This window comes from Canis lupus, chromosome 3, assembly GCF_048164855.1.
Source record: "Canis lupus baileyi chromosome 3, mCanLup2.hap1, whole genome shotgun sequence".
In the NCBI taxonomy this organism is placed as follows: Eukaryota; Metazoa; Chordata; class Mammalia; order Carnivora; family Canidae; genus Canis; species Canis lupus.
In genome coordinates this window covers 69,810,389-69,827,259 of record NC_132840.1, presented here as the reverse complement: position 1 = coordinate 69,827,259, position 16,871 = coordinate 69,810,389, and positions in this window count along the sequence as shown.

The window sequence follows — 16,871 nt, the reverse complement described above, 5'->3', positions numbered from 1 at the left end:
CTGCTCCGCTGTGTCGGGTGCACTTGGACCCAAGCTCGCGCTTGTAAGTAAACCCTCGTGTTTGCATCGGCGTCGGCTCCTCGGTGGGTTCTCGGATTCGCGATCTTGGGCACAGCAGCCCGGCCGGCCCAGGGCCCGCCACAGGGGGCAGGAGGCGCAGAGCCGCAGAGCCGGGGCGAGCTCCCAGCCGGCCGGGCAGAGCTCTGCAACCGCGGAGCAGCCTTTCTACTCCGAGAAGACCACCGGGCACTGCCCCCCATTGCACGCGATGCAGATCAAGTGCAGAGCAGGAGGATGCATGCGAGGGAAGACGGTTGTTTGCCGCAGTTCTCCGCGGATGTGCCGCAGCCGGGGTCCCGGCCCCGCCCGCCCCTGCCCTGCGCCCCAGCCCGGCGCGGGCCTGCAGAAGGGAGCTGCGCCCCATAAATGTCTCGGGAAACTTATGGCTGCGCCGCGACAGGGAGAAGATGGCGCCGTTTATCTCCGCGCCATCTGCACGGGCTCATTTGTCGCTCCCGAGGCAGCCCGCGCGCACCCAGCAAGTTTGCAGCCCCCGAGCGCTGGGAGCGTTCCCTTCGCGGGATCCCGGGGGCCCCGGGGCTTCCGAGTCCCTTCCCAGCTCTGGGCGGTCAGCAGGGGAGGCTGGAAGATGCCACCACCTCCCCACTGAGCCTGCTGGGTGCACGACCCCCCCCTCCACGGGGACACCTGCAGCTGGGGGCGCGCAAAGAGGGACCCAGGGCATCATCCATCAGCTCCGGCCATCGACTCCGCAGCCGACTCGGAGCGTCTCCCTAATGCCCACCATGGGCCTGCTTGCACGTCCTGCAGGTCCTTTATTCAAATGTCCTCTTCTCCATGAATGAGGTCTGCCCTACGCCCCCCTCCCCCCAGGATCACCGCAACCCCCTCTTTGCAGCAGATGCTGTCCTGCTCTGCCAATATCCTTGGATCCCTTTGCGGTTGTGTGCGGGGATTCCCAGTGTGTGTTCACTCCCAGCAGCTAGCACCTGTGTCTCTTTTTAGGGGAACTGCCTTCGAGTTGCTGGAACCTGCTTTGCTGGAAGCGCCTGAGAACTATCACCCGGCCCCCATCCCCGGTGGGGGTAGCCCTTAACCAGTGATTGATGGACGCAAACCTCCGATTGCTCCAGCTCCCTTGCCCCCAGTGGCTACAATGCTGTGATATTTCAGTATTGCTGAAACATAAAATACGGAGGAAGGGGTAGGCGGTTATAAAACCGGGGAGATGCAGCTGACGCTTTGCTCAGGGTCTGATCAAGCTCATTCTGATGACAGGCTGGGGCGGCATTGCTAAAACCTGGAAGCTGGACTGCACGAGGGGCAGGTATGGGGGGATGGGGCTACAGTCTCTGCTTGGACCTGTCGGCTCTCCCATCCACCTGGCTGCCGTGGCAGCTCTTGGAGTCTTGGCCCAGCAGTAACCAAGCCCCTAGAGCCCACCGTTAGAAGGCTTGAGACTCCTCTCCACAATCCCTCTGACTTTTTTTCTTAAATCTCTGGGCTCCCCTGCCAATACTGAAATGAAAACCTCTCTTCCCCGTCTGCCCTCCTCCCTCCTTCCACCTCCACACCCAGCCCAGGAGCCCCCGATTTACATATAAAAACCCAGTTTTGCACTGTTCCCTCCTTCCATGCAGCAGCCCCGACCTGGCTTTGGGACTCCATTGAAATAGTTGCACCATGGGGCACCTGGGTGGCTCGTGGTTGAGTGTCTGCCTTTGGCTCAGGTGATTCCGGGGTCCTGGGATTGAGTCCCGCATTGGGGTCCCCACAGGGAACCTACTTCTCCCTCTGCCTATGTCTCTCTCTCTGTGTCTCTCGTGAATAAATAAATAAAATCTTAAAAAAGAAATAGTTGTGCCCCTGGTGGGTGGTTCAAGCTGGGAAGATGGAGCCAGAGAATGAGGAAGCTCTGCCGGGCTTTTCCTAGCAGGCAGTGTAGACATGGGATGGTGTTAACTGGGCACCTGGACAAAGCTGCAGCCCGGGAGCCCAACAAGGGGGCCCCTGGAGTAACGGGCTGATCGCGTGGCCTGGGTGATGACCCAGGAGCTTTGGAAGTAGCACTGGAGAGGAGGGAATCGCTGACCGAGATTCAAGAAGGTTAGTCAACAGAATGTGGTGGCTGGTGGGGGAGGAAAAGCCCTTGAGGAGAGCAGGTCCCCGTAGAAGGAGAAATGAAGGACAGAGCCTGAGAGAGAGGGATGGACAGGCAATGGAGGGGGGCCAGGAGTTATTAAAAGGATTATAGAAAGACACAGAATGATAGAGACTAAGAGTTGGAAAAGCAGCCAGAGAGAGTCAATGAAACTCCTAGTGAGACTTCCTTTCTTCTAACTTCTTATTTTGAACTAATTTTAGACTCACAGAAAAGCTGAAAAAAATAGTACAGAAAATCCCCACATACAGCTCCCCCAGCTTCCCCTTCAGTTACTGCTTTACATAACCGGGGCACAGTTGTCGGAACCGGGCCATTCACGTCAGTGCTGTGCCACTAACTAAACTACAGACTTGGTTCAAATCTCACCAGTTTCCTAGAGATCCGGAGAGGGATGAGTGTAAACACATAGACACGGAGAGGGGTTGGGGTTAGACAGAGGTGCCCATGTCCCGTCAGGGCCTAAAACCAGGACTATTTTTAGGGACATGAATTAGGGCCTCTTAAGAACCTATTGAATAAACGAATGGATTCAAGTGCCCCACACACAGACCAAAGTCCTCACAACCAGTGTCCACATACAACCGACCACAGTCCTCGATCTTTTTTAAGATTTCAGGGCAACCAGAATCGGCCACTTACACCAATAGACATTTTCAAGGGGCCTCATACCAAGGGCTTCTTCTGATGCTGGGTTCTGAGCTTTGTCCTCCAGAAAACAGGACCTCTACTAATGCCTTTGATAAGTCCTCCCTTTCTCCTTAAGTACTTCCCCCTTTGGCGTAGTCACAGCAACCAGTATCTCAACCCAGCTCCCTTTTTTTTTTTTTTTAAGATTTTATTTATTTATTCAGAGAGACACAGAGAGAGAATGAGAGGCAGAGACACAGGCAGAGGGAGAAGCAGGCTCCATGCAGGGAGCCTGACGTGGGACTCGATCCAGGGTCTCCAGGATCACGCCCTGGGCTGCAGGCTGCGCTAAACCGCTGCACCACCGGGGCTGCCCAACCCAGCTCCCTTTGAATTGATGATCTAGAAACCTAGGGGAAGTTTAGTAGTGATGCGTAATATCAGCAATAACTGGGGTCCTGAGCAACCTTGTCCCTTTAACTCGGGAGCCAGGCAGCCTAGGGTTGGTGCATGGTCAGTCACCAGAAGGTCCAGTAACTTCCCTCCTGGGCTCATCCAGCATGGAGGGAAGCCAGCCTCAGCTGAAAGCAAGTGTGTAAAATAGCAAACCAGCTGGGAGGTGTCCCCCTTTGCAGGCCAACTCTTGACGTCTATATAGCAGCCCCATGTGCAAGCCAGCCTGCTTCCATAACAATGACACATTCAAAGTCTTCTTTAACTGGGCCCTTTTTTTATAGTTCTTTGTCATATTGAGAGGGACACATCTGCCATTTTGCATCCTAGTGACTTCCTTATTTCTACCCTGAGTGGTTGGGAAAACCCTAGAGTATTTTTTTAAGGTTTTATTTATTTATTCATGAGAGACAGAGAGAGAGAGAGAGAGGCAGAGACATAAGCAGAGGGAGAAGTAGGCTCCTTGCAGGGAACCCGATGTGAGACTCAATCCCAGGACCCCGGGATCATGACCTGAGCTGAAGGCAGATGTTCAATGTCTGAGCCACCTAGGCGTCCTAACTCTAAAGTATTTTGAAAGCCAATGGCAGCCCTTAGAGGATAGTGCCAGAGGAAAAAGAATGTAAAACTTGGGTTAGCAGCAGCTAGCAGGGCAAAGCTGTCACATGGCCCCAGCACCAAAGGACCTTAAAGACCTTCCCTTGGTTCCACCATCTGCTTATGAATATCTCCAACCTTTCTCCCAACCCGGAGGAGAAATGCAAGAGAGAGTAACAAATCAGAGAGAATTAAGGAACTGAAGCAACTTTTTCCCCAGATTTTTCATGTTCCCATATTTCAACCCCCCCTTGTCACACCTTGACCAACTTGCATCTTTTCCCCCAATAACAAGGACAAGGAAAGAGCTGATTTATAAGGAAACAGAAGGGACTCCATTTTAGCTATTGTGCCCAGCACAGTGCTTGGCACATCATCGGTGCTCAAAAAAAGATGTTAGTTGAATGAATGAGTGGTAGATACAGAGGACCCTTTAATAGCTGGGTAATATTGTGGAAAGACCATTGGAGTCAGAGAGAGCTGGGTTCCCTGTAGTCATGGCCGGGTCACACGAACCCATTCAGCCTCTGCTTTTCTCACCAGCAAAACCAAAGTTGACCATCTCCACTTTAGCGCTATGGTGAATGATAATGTGCACACATAATGTGTGCTAGATGATGTGGACAGCACAGTGCCTGGCAGGATGTAGACCGTACAGTGGCTACTGTGAGGATTGCTTCTAGTAATTAGAACCACTCAGACTCAAAAGTTATGGAAAACAGTAGCAAAGACAAGAGACAATCCAAATAACCCTTAGGATTATTTGGGGATAGTCCTGCCCAGAGGCAGAAGGATGGATAGGGTTGGAGTTCAGGCCCAAGCCTGCCTGGGGATTCTAGGATCCTGGAGCCCATTGTCTGCGGGATGTGGTTGTTTCCTAAAGCCTGGGAGAGCACGCACTGAAGTACAAAATAAGCAGACTTGTCATGGTCTTCTTCTAGCTGTGGGGTCAGAAGCCCACACCTGCTTCTCTCGTCCTCTTTCTCATTCTCTCTCTCACAGACATGTAAAGACCATCCCACAGGGTCACACCCATACCCCACGGACGCACAGCTGCCAGTGTAGCTTCCTGTAAGAGATGGGCTGTCTCAGGTGCCAGAACACACTTTTCTTCCCAAGTTGCCAGACAGTAATAGCTTGGAGGGCAGAGACTGTGTCCCTTCTCTTAAAAAAAATTAAAATATATTCATATATATATATATGTGTGTGTGTGTGTGTGTGCGCGTATTTATTATATATATATTTCCTTTTCTGTCTTTTGTTCTTTCCAGCCTGTAGTTAGTTACTGGTGGCACCTGTACCAGAATCACCCAGAAGGCTGGTTCAAATGTAGGTTTCTGGGCTCCTACTTGCTTCCTGACTCAGTAGGTTGGGGCCGGGGCATCTTGGCATGCTCTTGGATGATGGGGAGGCCATTGCTCAAGGGCCAGACTTCCAGGGCCCCAGCTTCCAGGGTCATGGCTACAGTTGATACCCACAGCTTCCATCCCAAATCTGGGGTTCTTTCCTGCCCACCTCAGTGGGCTTCCCTGTGCAGCACACCTGAGTAGGACCTCTATCAATGCCTTGAAATCGCTCCACCTGGAAGTCGTGAAGATGAGCTGGGGTCACCTGTAAATATACAAGGCCTCTGGGGAAGGGGATAAAGTGCAAGCAAGCATCGTATACTCTGGGCTCAGTGCAAGGACAGAAGGTCTGAGGATGGAGGCCCCAGGCACAAAGCTCGCTCACTGGCCCCTAGAGCTCCTTTTACAGGGTGTTTTATGGGCAAATTTTCAGTGCCAGCATTAGGGCGGGGTGAGGGGCTCAGCCCTGCCAAAATAAACAGCAGTCTGGGCAGGCAGGGAGAAGTTCAGCTGGTGGGGACCCAGACCACAGGGCAGTTTTAAATTGCTACTGTATTTAATTGTTAACCCAGCTACTTCACTGGTTGAGGGAATGGGAGAAGGGAAAGGCGGGCAAGCTCCAGAATGAGCCTGGAGAAGGTGTATTTCTCTGTGTTTTTGGCTCACTGGGGATTCTGTGCAGAGAAGCCCCTCGGGGCTCAGCCCTGGAGTTTATGTCAGCCCCTGTGCTTGATGCGTTTGAGGTTCATGCCTCCTGGTTAGTGGGACCCCGGAGGCTGGGGAACCCAGCTGCTCCTGGCATGCACCTCACCATTGCTTCAGGCGGGGACTGACTTTGACCTTTGTGGGTCCCGAAATAGAAGTCAGAGCTAGCATGAAGCACCATAAAGCTTCTTGGCAGCCGCACGCTGTCACCCAGCTCTTCAGGGCCTCGTACTAGCAGAGGGCATACAAAAGGGCCAGAGAGGAACAGCCACAGAGATCTCTCCAGGGCACTGCGAGCCCCAAATCCCAAGGATCCTTGTGTCCTTGAACTTCATGGTCCAAAGGTGAGGGCAGGTATGATAGCCCTTGAGATTGTTTAGACACCCATCTATCTTTGCCTGCTCTTTCCCTCCTATAAGCCCCCCATGAGGAATCACAGACTACTCCTGCTTCAAAGAATTTTAACCCAAAAAGACAGTGAGACTATGGGGCCGAACTAATCCCATCCCTGGAAATTGGTAACAATGATTGCCGTCACCGAGTCAGGGCATGCTGAGTGCTGGCCACTGTTCACAGCCTGATTCATTGAGTCAGCTCAATGGACAATGACAGGTGCTGTCATCAATGCCATTTTACAGATGGGGAAACTGAGGCACTGCAGTGCTGCGTAACTTATCCAAAGTCATAGAGATAGAGAATGAGTGAGCCAGGATTCAAACCTGGGTGGTTTGGTTTCAAAACTGGTACCCTTGACCTCTGTGTTACACTGCAGCCCACCCTCAAATCCCCACCTAGCCCTGCAGCTTTCTATGCTGTCTTAGGAACTCCCAACCCTGCACTCTCTCGTTATGGGTTGGTGATCAGCAGCATTCACGTGGCATGTTGAGAGAAGTTATTTTGCAGGAAATGAAATGGCAGGAAGATGACAGTAGGAACAGCGAGCTCTTAGGAGCAGGGGACAGGGCTATGCCCTGGATACTAGCAGAAATAGGATATAGCAGAGGGCCCCAGAATTTGGAGTCAGAAGACCTGGCTCCCCAACCTGCTACCTGTGTGATGGAAGCTTGTGTCCCCTGCCCTCAATTAGTTTTTAAAGATTTTATTTATGTATTCATGAGAGACACAGAGAGAGGCAGAAACACAGGCAGAGGGAGAAGCAGGCTCCATGCAGGGAGCCCGACATGGGACTCGATCCCAGGTCTCCAGGATCCCACCCTGGGCCAAAGGCAGCGCTAAACCGCTGAGCCACCAGGGCTGCCCGGGTGAGGATTTCTAAGTCAACAAGAGTCACATTGGATTTTCTGGAAGCCTCTCTCCTTCTGGGCAAGAACATATTGATTTTTTTGTGGGCATGAAGCTTAAACAATGTGAAAAGGCCATCTCTAAGAAAAATAATAAAATTATGAATACATAGGTACAAAGTGAATACCTAGAATGAAAAAAATCAGAATGAATTGCACAATTTCAAAAGGCTAATAAATATAGCAAACGTTCACTTTTCTAGGAACCTGTACAGATGAGAGTCCTGAACTTAATTTCTGGTAAGTTGGCTTCCGTCTACGCACAGAAACACACACCTGCATCTAGACGCAAGGCTAGAGCATCGTGCATGGGACCTCACACCGTCTTGCCAGGACCCCCTCCCCCAGGCCGGGTACGTGGCCATCCCAGAGCGCATTGGCTACACAGCACACTGTACGGTGGGGCGTAATCAAGACCCAACTCGGACTCCACCGCACAGCCTGGTCCTGCCTGAACTCCGTGTGTGGGCCTGGAACAGGGCCAGATGCCCAGCAGGTTCTTGGTCAGGCTGTCAAGTCCTCAGCCCAGGACCGGTGGGGCCTGTCCTGCTTGGGCACACCACGCAGGAGGGACAGGTCATGTGAAGACCTGGGAAAAAAGAACTCCTGGTGTCTTAAAAGTCATACCAGCATTCATGAGTCAACCTGAGTCATTATTCACAGACACCACCTTTGCAGCAATGTGGTCCTGCCAAACCAGAGATCCAGCGTGCCTGCCCTCTCGTTGCCATCAGCAGCCAAGTGGGGCTCTGCCCAGGTGTGCACATGTGCCATATCGTTTAATTTATGTGTGTGTTTTTTTAAAAAGATTTTATTTTTTTTTTAAGTAACTTCTACACCCAACAGGAGGCTTGAACTCACAATCCCAAGATCGAGAGGCACATGCTCCACCGATGGAGCTAGCCAGGTGCCCCTTTTGTTTTTATATATACTTACAAAGTGTATATTTTTACTATGTGTGCATGCATCTTTAGTTTATGTAGATGATATTCCTTATAGCTTGATTTCTGTTGCTTATCTTTTTTCACTAAACACTGTTCATGTTTATGTCAATTCAATTGCTCCTCAGGGATGCACGATGTTCCGCGTTGTACCACTACCACACACATGGATGCCGGCGCCAGGTAATGGGTGCCCAGGCCCCCAGCCTCACCCCGTCACAGGAAACCCCACGGTGATGCTCCTGGTGCGGGGAGCCTCAAGGGCCGCTGTGAGAATTGCTTTGGGATCTTAGGGGCAGAATTGCTGGGTTGTCACTTAAGTAAGCGGTGCCAGATTGCTCTCCAGAATTTGCCTCTTTGTGAGTAATGCATACATTTCAGCTCCAGCCCAGCTGGGACACCCGGGGAAGAGAAGGCTGAGAACAGAAATTGGGGAAGCATCAGGATGTCAGGAGTGCTATGATGGTGGAGACTGGAAACCAAGGGTTATAAGGCTAGAGGAAAACCAAGAAAGGCAAGGACAGGATGAACCAGGTTGCGTGGTGCTGCAGAACTCTGGCTCTCAAGTTAGACACGCCTGAGCTGAACCTCGCCTCAGCCACCAGTTAGTTCTGTGACTTTGACTTTCTCATTTGTGCTCAGGCTCAGTTTGCTCATAAGTAAACTGGGCATAACGAGTCCCTACCTTGACAGGTTGTAACTTGGTTCTGTACCTAGAACATGATAAGTGGGCAACACGTGTTAGGTATTTATTCTCTAACAGCTGTTCAAGAACTTATTAGAGTTTGTCATCATATTTTTATTTCTATGATTATTTGATTGATATCTGTATCTTCCAGTATATTTTCTGCTCCTTTGGACCAGGGATCTTGCCCACTGGATTATGATTCTATCCCTAGCATCAAACACAGTGCCTGGTATAGAAGAGACACAAGAAATATTTATCATATTAATTAGACAGGGGAAGTAAAATACAGAGGATAATTACAGATTATGGTAAATGCAATGAAGCAAAAGACAGCATGACATGTTAGAGAATAATTGAGATGAGAGAAGAAGGTAGGTAGGTCTGCAGGGAAGGCTTCTCTGAGGAAGGAATATGAGCTGAGAGAGACAGGTAGAAAATGAACCATCTATATGGGAAGTTGAGGGAAGAGACTTTTGGGCAGAGGGACAGCACGTTCAAAGGCCCTGAGGCAGGTGAGAGGTTAGCATGTCATGGGGTATCCATGAGGCATCATTACTGGAAAAGTAATATGATAAGTAGAAACAGAACTGTTAGGAGGTTTTTACAGATAGAAGGTGGTGGTGACCTGTGCTTAGTGGCGAAACCATGAAGAAGAGTGGGTGGGTTAGGGATGCTTTCTGCAAGTAGAAGGTAGGACACAGTGAACAATCAGGTATAGGGTAAGAGCAAAATATATAAATCAAAGTTGGCTTGGAGAATTGTGTGAGCCATTCACTGGGACAGGAAAACTAGGGAAGAAATAGGATTGGTGGTGGGCTGTGGAGATTGAGAATAGAAGGCTCAGACTTCAGCATATTCAGTTGGCCATCACTCAGAGGTCACTGGGAAGATGTTGAAGAAGCAGTTTAGGCAGGGAAATCAGAGAGTAATGGGGAGGCGTCTTGATTTATGGGGAAGCATCAGCATAGAAGACAGTAATTTAAAATATCGTGATAGGATTCGCTGAACCCCCAGAGTTAGAAAGTATCAGATGATAAGAAGGTCCTGCAGGGAGCCCTGGGTGGAAAGGGAGGGGCCAGCTAAGCCTCTGAGAAGGGGTGACCAGGGAGGAAGGTGTGACCAGGTAGGTGTGAACCCAGAGGGCAGGAGGTCACAGAAGGAAGGGGGGAGGCGGGGAGGGTGTGGAAAACTCTCCAGCGCCGCATAGGAGCCAGGAAGTGTGGGACAGGAAAGGGCAGTGTGAGGGCTGCTAATACTTTTTCTTAATGACCTAAAAAAACCCTAGATCTTTGTGATAAAATTCACACACCATGGTATTTGCTCACGTGTAAAGTGTACAGTACAGTGATTTTTCGAATACTCGTGGAATTGGGCAGACAGCACAATTATAGAATATTCTCATCACTCTGAAAAGAAACCTCATACCTCCCAGCAGTGGCTCCCTTTTTCCTTCCCGCCCCTATCCAACTCCAGCTCCAGGCAGACGCTAATGCACATTCTTTCCCTGTAGATGTGCCTGTTCTGGACTTTTCCTGTAAATAGAACCATACAGTCTGTAGCCTTTTCCATCCAGCACTATGGCTAAGTACAAGGTCTCTAAGTTCCAGTTATGCTGTTACATGTATCAGTATCTCCTTCCTTTTTATGACTGAATAATATTCCACTGTCTGGATATGCTACCTTTTAATTATGATGCAACAGTTGATGGAAACTTGAATTGTTTCCACTTTTTAGCTCTTGTGAACAATGTTGCTATGAACATCTGTACACCAGTTTTTCTTTGTTTTTTTTTAATTTTTATTTATGATAGTCACAGAGAGAGAAAGAGAGAGAGGCAGAGACATAGGCAGAGGGAGAAGCAGGCTCCATGCACCGGGAGCCCGATGTGGGATTCGATCCCGGGTCTCCAGGATCGCGCCCTGGGCCAAAGGCAGGCGCCAAACCGCTGCGCCACCCAGGGATCCCACCAGTTTTTCTTTGGACACGAATTTTCATTTCTCTTGGGCTCATACCTAGAGTGAAATTGCTGGGTCATAGGATAACTCTGTTTCACATTTTGAGAAGCTGCCAAACTGTTCTCCAAAGTGGCCACCCCCTTTTATATTCTCAGCGGCCGGGGGCTCCCTTTTCACCACACCCTCACCATCACTGGTTGTTGCCTGTCTTTTTAATTTTAGCCATGCTAGGGAGTATGAAATGGTAACTCATTGTGGTTTTAATTTGCATTTCCCAGATGACTTTCACATGCTTATTGGCCGTTTGTATTCAATTATTGGTAAATTTGGCAAGGACAGGCTCATGGGAGTGATGGCTGTTGAAGCTACACTAAGTTAAAGAAAGAATTTAAAGTGGGCACCTAGATGGCTCAGCTGGCTAAGCATCTCTCTTTCTTTAAGATTTTATTTATTCATGAGAGACACACAGAGAGACGCAGAGACACAGGCAGAGGGAGAAGCAGGTTCCCTGTTGGGAGCCCGATATAGGACTTGATTCCAGGACCCTGGGATCATGCCCTGAGCCAAAGGCAGATGCTCAACCACTGAGCCACCCAGGTTTCCTGAGCATCTGACTCTTGATTTCGCCTCAGGTCATGATATCAGGGTTATGGGATTGAGCCCCAGGTGGGGCTCCTCATTCAGCACAGAGTCTGCTTGAGAGTCTCTCTCTCTCCCACCCCTTTGCTCTTCCCCTTCAACCTATTCATCTTCTCTCTCTCTCTCTTGAATAAATGAATCTTTAAAAAATAAAAAGAATTGAAGATAAGGAAGTAGGAAAGAGAAATATGAAAACGATTTGAGAGATTCCTCTTTGGAGCAGTTTCAAGGAAAGTTTCTTTGCTTTTGTGTTTTCTTAATGGTAGGAGGCACTAGAATATGTTCATTCCTGAGAATGTTCCAGTAGTCATGGTTGCTTGGTGATGCAGAGCAGAGGAAAGGTGATTTCAGAAGCAGAGTCCTTGAGAAGATGATGAGGGCAGGACTCAGAGCACAAGAGAGGGGGTGGCTTTTGAAAGCATCCCCCCCCCACCCCCCGCTCTAACCTGTGAGAACTTGGGAACAGGTGTAGTTCATTTGAGGCTTTGATGTTCTTGAGATGAAGGGGTCCCTTTCTGTGGCTCCCATTTTCCAATGAATGAAAGAATGAGGTCTCAATAAGAAGCAGAGTGAAAGATGTGTGGGAGGTTTGTGAAAGAGAGGAAATAATAAAATAATTATTTGGAGAGTGAGAAATCAAAAAGAGAAATATAGGTTTGCCAGAGGGGTGTCAAGTGCCCATTGTATTTTGAGGCCATGGACTTATAGTGAAACCCGTCAGCTCAGTTTGATTTTCTCCAAGACCATTCAGCTCCTCAGCTGGGGAAGCAGAGAATGTGGGTGGTTGGGCTCAGCCAGCGCTGGCTTTGCCAGGTACGCAGCAGCAAGAGAGCTGAGCAGAGAGCTGAGGATGTGCGTGGGGCGATAATTTAATAAGGACAACCGTGGTGTTTTTCAAGGTGTGATTCCCCAACCAGCAGCGTGAGCATCACCGGGAACTTGTTACGCCTGCATATTGGGGACCTCACCCCAAAACAACATGAGAGGGAGGCTATGTCTCAGAAGACAGAGGTGGAGATATAAGGGAGTGAGCTGTCTATGAATTGGAAGCCCCCAGAGAAGAGATGGAGGGTTTGGGAGCTCTGGGAAATGGGTCAGGTTAAAGGGTAATGACAAAAAGTTTGGGGGGTGGTGTGCTGATGATGGATGACCCCAGAGGTCTGGGTTCCTAGAGGTTCCTAAGTCGGTAGGGATGTGAGGTAGGCTGGAATGTTACCATTACCATGAGGGATGCCAGAGGAAAGTGACAAGAGTTCCCTCTGGGGTCCTGAATCCTTAGATGAGTTCTGGATGACAGCAGTTCCTGCAGCTGGGAAATGGCACTGCATCACTTCTGCCACATTCTGTTGATCATGTAAAGTCACAAAACCAGCCCCACATTTGGAGGAAGGGACTACACAGAGGTATGAACACAGTCACGTGTGGTTCACCAAGGGCCACCAGCATAACAGACTATGACAACAGTTAATACTTTGTGTCCAGCTTAAAAAAAATCATTGACAAAAAAAAAAATCATTGACAATTACAGGGTCATAAAGATACCCTATGTTTTCCTTTCAAAGCTTTACTGTTTTACCTTTCATTTTTAGATCTACAATTTACCTAGAATGCACATTTGTGATAGATGTGAAGTGTAGACACTCAACGTCTTAAAAAGGCTCCACACCGTGTGGTGTGTCATCTCTGCCATAAACCAAGTATCTTTGTATGCTTGAGTCTGTTTCTGGACCTTGTATTCGGTTCCATTGGTATATTTATGCTTGTCCCTATTTCAATCTGTCTTGATTACTGTAATTATGTAAAAAGTCTTGATAACCGGTAAATGTAAATCTTCCAATTTTGTTCTTCTTCTTACAAGATATTCTCAGCTGTTAGCATTTTTATATAAATGCATTAAGATAAAATCATTTTTAAAATGGTTTTTATAAATTGAATTGTACCCCCCAAAAGATAACATTGAAATCCTAACTCCTGAGACCCCAGAATGTAAACCTGTTTTCTAAATGGAGTCTTTGCAGATGTAATCAAGTTAAGAGAAGGTCATATTGGTGTAAGGTGGGCCCTAATCCAGTATAACCAGTGTCCTTAGAAGGAAAGAGTTTGTTCAAATGGAGATTGCTGGGTCCCATCCAGAGCTTCCAGTTCAGTAGGTCTGGAGTGAAGTCTGAGGATTTGAATTTTGGATTCGTTCCCAGGTGCACTCGTCCTGGGAGAACGAGTGGCTCAGACTAATCAGGATTCACCTCAGAGACTGGGCTCAACTCCTGGCAAACATATTGCCTCTCAAAGATGGGAGGATTCTTGATCATATTCAGGATTCCATCAGTGTCTAGGAGAAAACCAGAACACTAGGGAAGAACACTCTGAGGTAGTCAACTGGCAGTGTCTGCTCTGGAGTAGCCAAAGAACAGCCTGGAAGAAGTTGAGAAGGAGGGTGTCCAGACAGCAGAACAGAATATATCAAGGGAGCCTCGGAGAAGATTCAAGGAGAGAGTGGTCAAGACAAGTGGTGAAATGTGGCCATCAGATCGGACAAGTAGGAGGTCTTTGTTGATCTAGGAAGAGCAGTTTTGAAAACGAACCATGGGGACAGTTGCACAAAATACAAAGTCACATACCTCTCATTATCTGTTACGGATGGCAGATGCTAGGACTAATTTCTAGGGTAGTGACCGGCTTTCCTGAATTCAGGTGACAAGGTGAGTGATAGGAGGAGGCAGTGGGCTTTGTCCTACTGCTGAGCAGTGAAGTACGTTTACTGAGACAGAACTCTGTTCTGAGCTCAAGTTTAAATGCAGCCTCATCCTGAGTCCCGAGTTACAAACAAGAGGTCTTGATTGTGGGGGGAAATTTTGCACATCTTCCTCTATCTGCCGGAGCACACATCTGTCCCCACATATGTTTGGCTATGTCTACTTGCCCATCTAGCCCCACCTCCCCCTCCATGCACGCTTATTATCTCACTTCACATATCTGCACGGTGACACACAGACAGGCCCACGTTTGACCACCTGCTGCTGGAATACCTCTTCTTGGCCTTCATTTTCACATCTGTGAAGTGCAGATCATAATTATATCTCATGGAATTGTGAGAATGAAGTCAGATCATGCATATAAATAAAAATGTGTGTGTATGTAAGATCATTGTTGTTATGGCTACACATCCATCTCTCTCCACACATGAACATCATCGGCTAACTAGCAATTGGCTCCTAAGTGTAGGATGAGTACAATTTTAAAAGTATATTTATACTGTCTGATTCCATGTGACATCCTGGAAAAGGCAAAACGATGGAGACATTAAAAAGATCAGTGGTTGCTAAGAGCTGGAGGTGCAGGAGGGATGGGTAGAGGACAGAGGGTTTTTAGGGCAGTGAAACTATTCTGTAGGACACTATAGTGATGGGTACATATCGTTATACATCTGCCTAACCCCACAGAATGTAAACCACCCCCGGTGAACCTTAACGAAGACTAAGGACTCTGTGATTGAGATGTATTAGCATAGGTTCATCGGTGATAACAAATATGCCACTTTGGGCAGGGGGGGGATGTTGCTAATGGAGGAGGCTACGTGTGTCGAGGGGGTGGGGGCATCCAGGAAATCTCTGTACCTTCCAGTTAGTTTTGCTGTGAATCTGAAATTGCTCTAAAATAAGAAAATCTTTTAAAAAGTATATTTATGTCTAATGACTTATACCCACCTACCCTAACCCTATAGGGTTACACATGCATGCATTTGCTTCTAGCATTGCATATAAACATATGCCACCTGTCTATCTGTCTACAGAAACAACACGTAGACACAAAATCTCTATTAGCAATGCCAGTGTATACAACTGTCTGTCCTTATGTAAATGAGAGGTGTGCTAGTCCAGGTCCTCTGAGAATGAGATGCCGATGTGGGATTAAATGCACAGGATTTTATTAGGGGAAATGCCTGTGAGGGGAAATGGAGAGCGAGCCAGCTCAGGTCTGCTCTGCAAGTCTGAGTGACAGAGAGGAAAGGAATCTTCCCAGACTGCCATGCAGTAGAAGAAAGATTGGACAAGGCTGTTGACGAGTCCTCCAGCCAGTTGGCCATGAGATGAGTCCCCGTGTCCCAGCATCCCTGCCACAGAAGGGGTGGCCTGGGCCAAATGCTCCCATGGATGTCAGTCGGCAGCTGGAGCCCTTGATCGATTCCTCCTCGTACTTGGAGGTCCAGGGCAGTGCATTCTCCAGGCCCCTAAATGAGGTGCCATCCATTTCTGTATTTTTTTTAATTTTTATTTATTTATGATAGTCACAGAGAGAGAGAGAGAGAGAGAGAGAGAGAGAGGCAGAGACACAGGCAGAGGGAGAAGCAGGCTCCATGCACCGGGAGCCCGATGTGGGATTCGATCCCGGATCTCCAGGATCGAGCCCTGGGCCAAAGGCAGGCGCTAAACCGCTGCGCCACCCAGGGATCCCTCCATTTCTGTATTTAATGCAAACATTCCACACTGGAAAATAGAAAATCAGTTCAAACTTGGGGAATTCATCTGGGGATATAATGGCCTGTGTGGTCCTCCTTGCCACCTTGGCTGTTCCAGATGAAGCCTCTGCTCAGAGTCCTGCAGGCTGATGCCTCGGGAAGGCCAGGGTCGTGGCTACCCATGAACCTGGTTTGTACCAGGTTCCAGGCAGGAGCTCTGGCAAAGCTTGTTGCTGCTTCTCCCTATGTACTTTCAGGGAGGACTTCCCTACCCGAGGCGGGAGAAGAAGCACGCTCTTGGTTGGTTTCTGTGGAGACCCAAACCTCAGATCAGACACAGAGGAAGGGAAAGCATCCCCTCCGGGATTCCCCATCATGACTCTGTCTTCCTGGGGCTCATGACTTCCTTCCTGGCAGGACTGCTGGTCCAGCCCTTGATCAGAAGACAAGGGACCACCGACCAGGCCAGTGACTCCTTGTGAATCACCTTGTGTCCAAGGTGAGTCCCGTTGATGAAGGCGTGGAGATCCATGGTGGCCCAAGCCCAGTACTGTACAGATGAAAGTCTTATTTATGTGAAAGATATATCTGCAGAGGGAACAATAAACTGTAAAGCAAAGTATGAAGGTTTGCAGCAAATGCTGTTAAGTTTTATATTCCTGAAAACTAGGGATAAAAGATATAACCATTTAAAGCAAAGTGGATAAAAGGGGCTTCCACACGATTGTAAAACAGCCTTATAATAGTTAATTGCTAGTTTCTTATTACAGCAGAGAGAGTCAAAAGAGCCTTTAAAATCCCCATCACTGGAGAGTGAGAGAGAAGGAGAAAAGGACAGGAGGGAACGACCAACCAGAAGGAGGGTCAGGGCCCCAGGTGTCTTCAGAATAGGGACCGCTGTCATTTCATTCCCAGAAGCCCGCCCCATCTCCAGTACTGAGGGGCAGCTCGCTCCCCAAGCCTGCCACGTTCCCATTC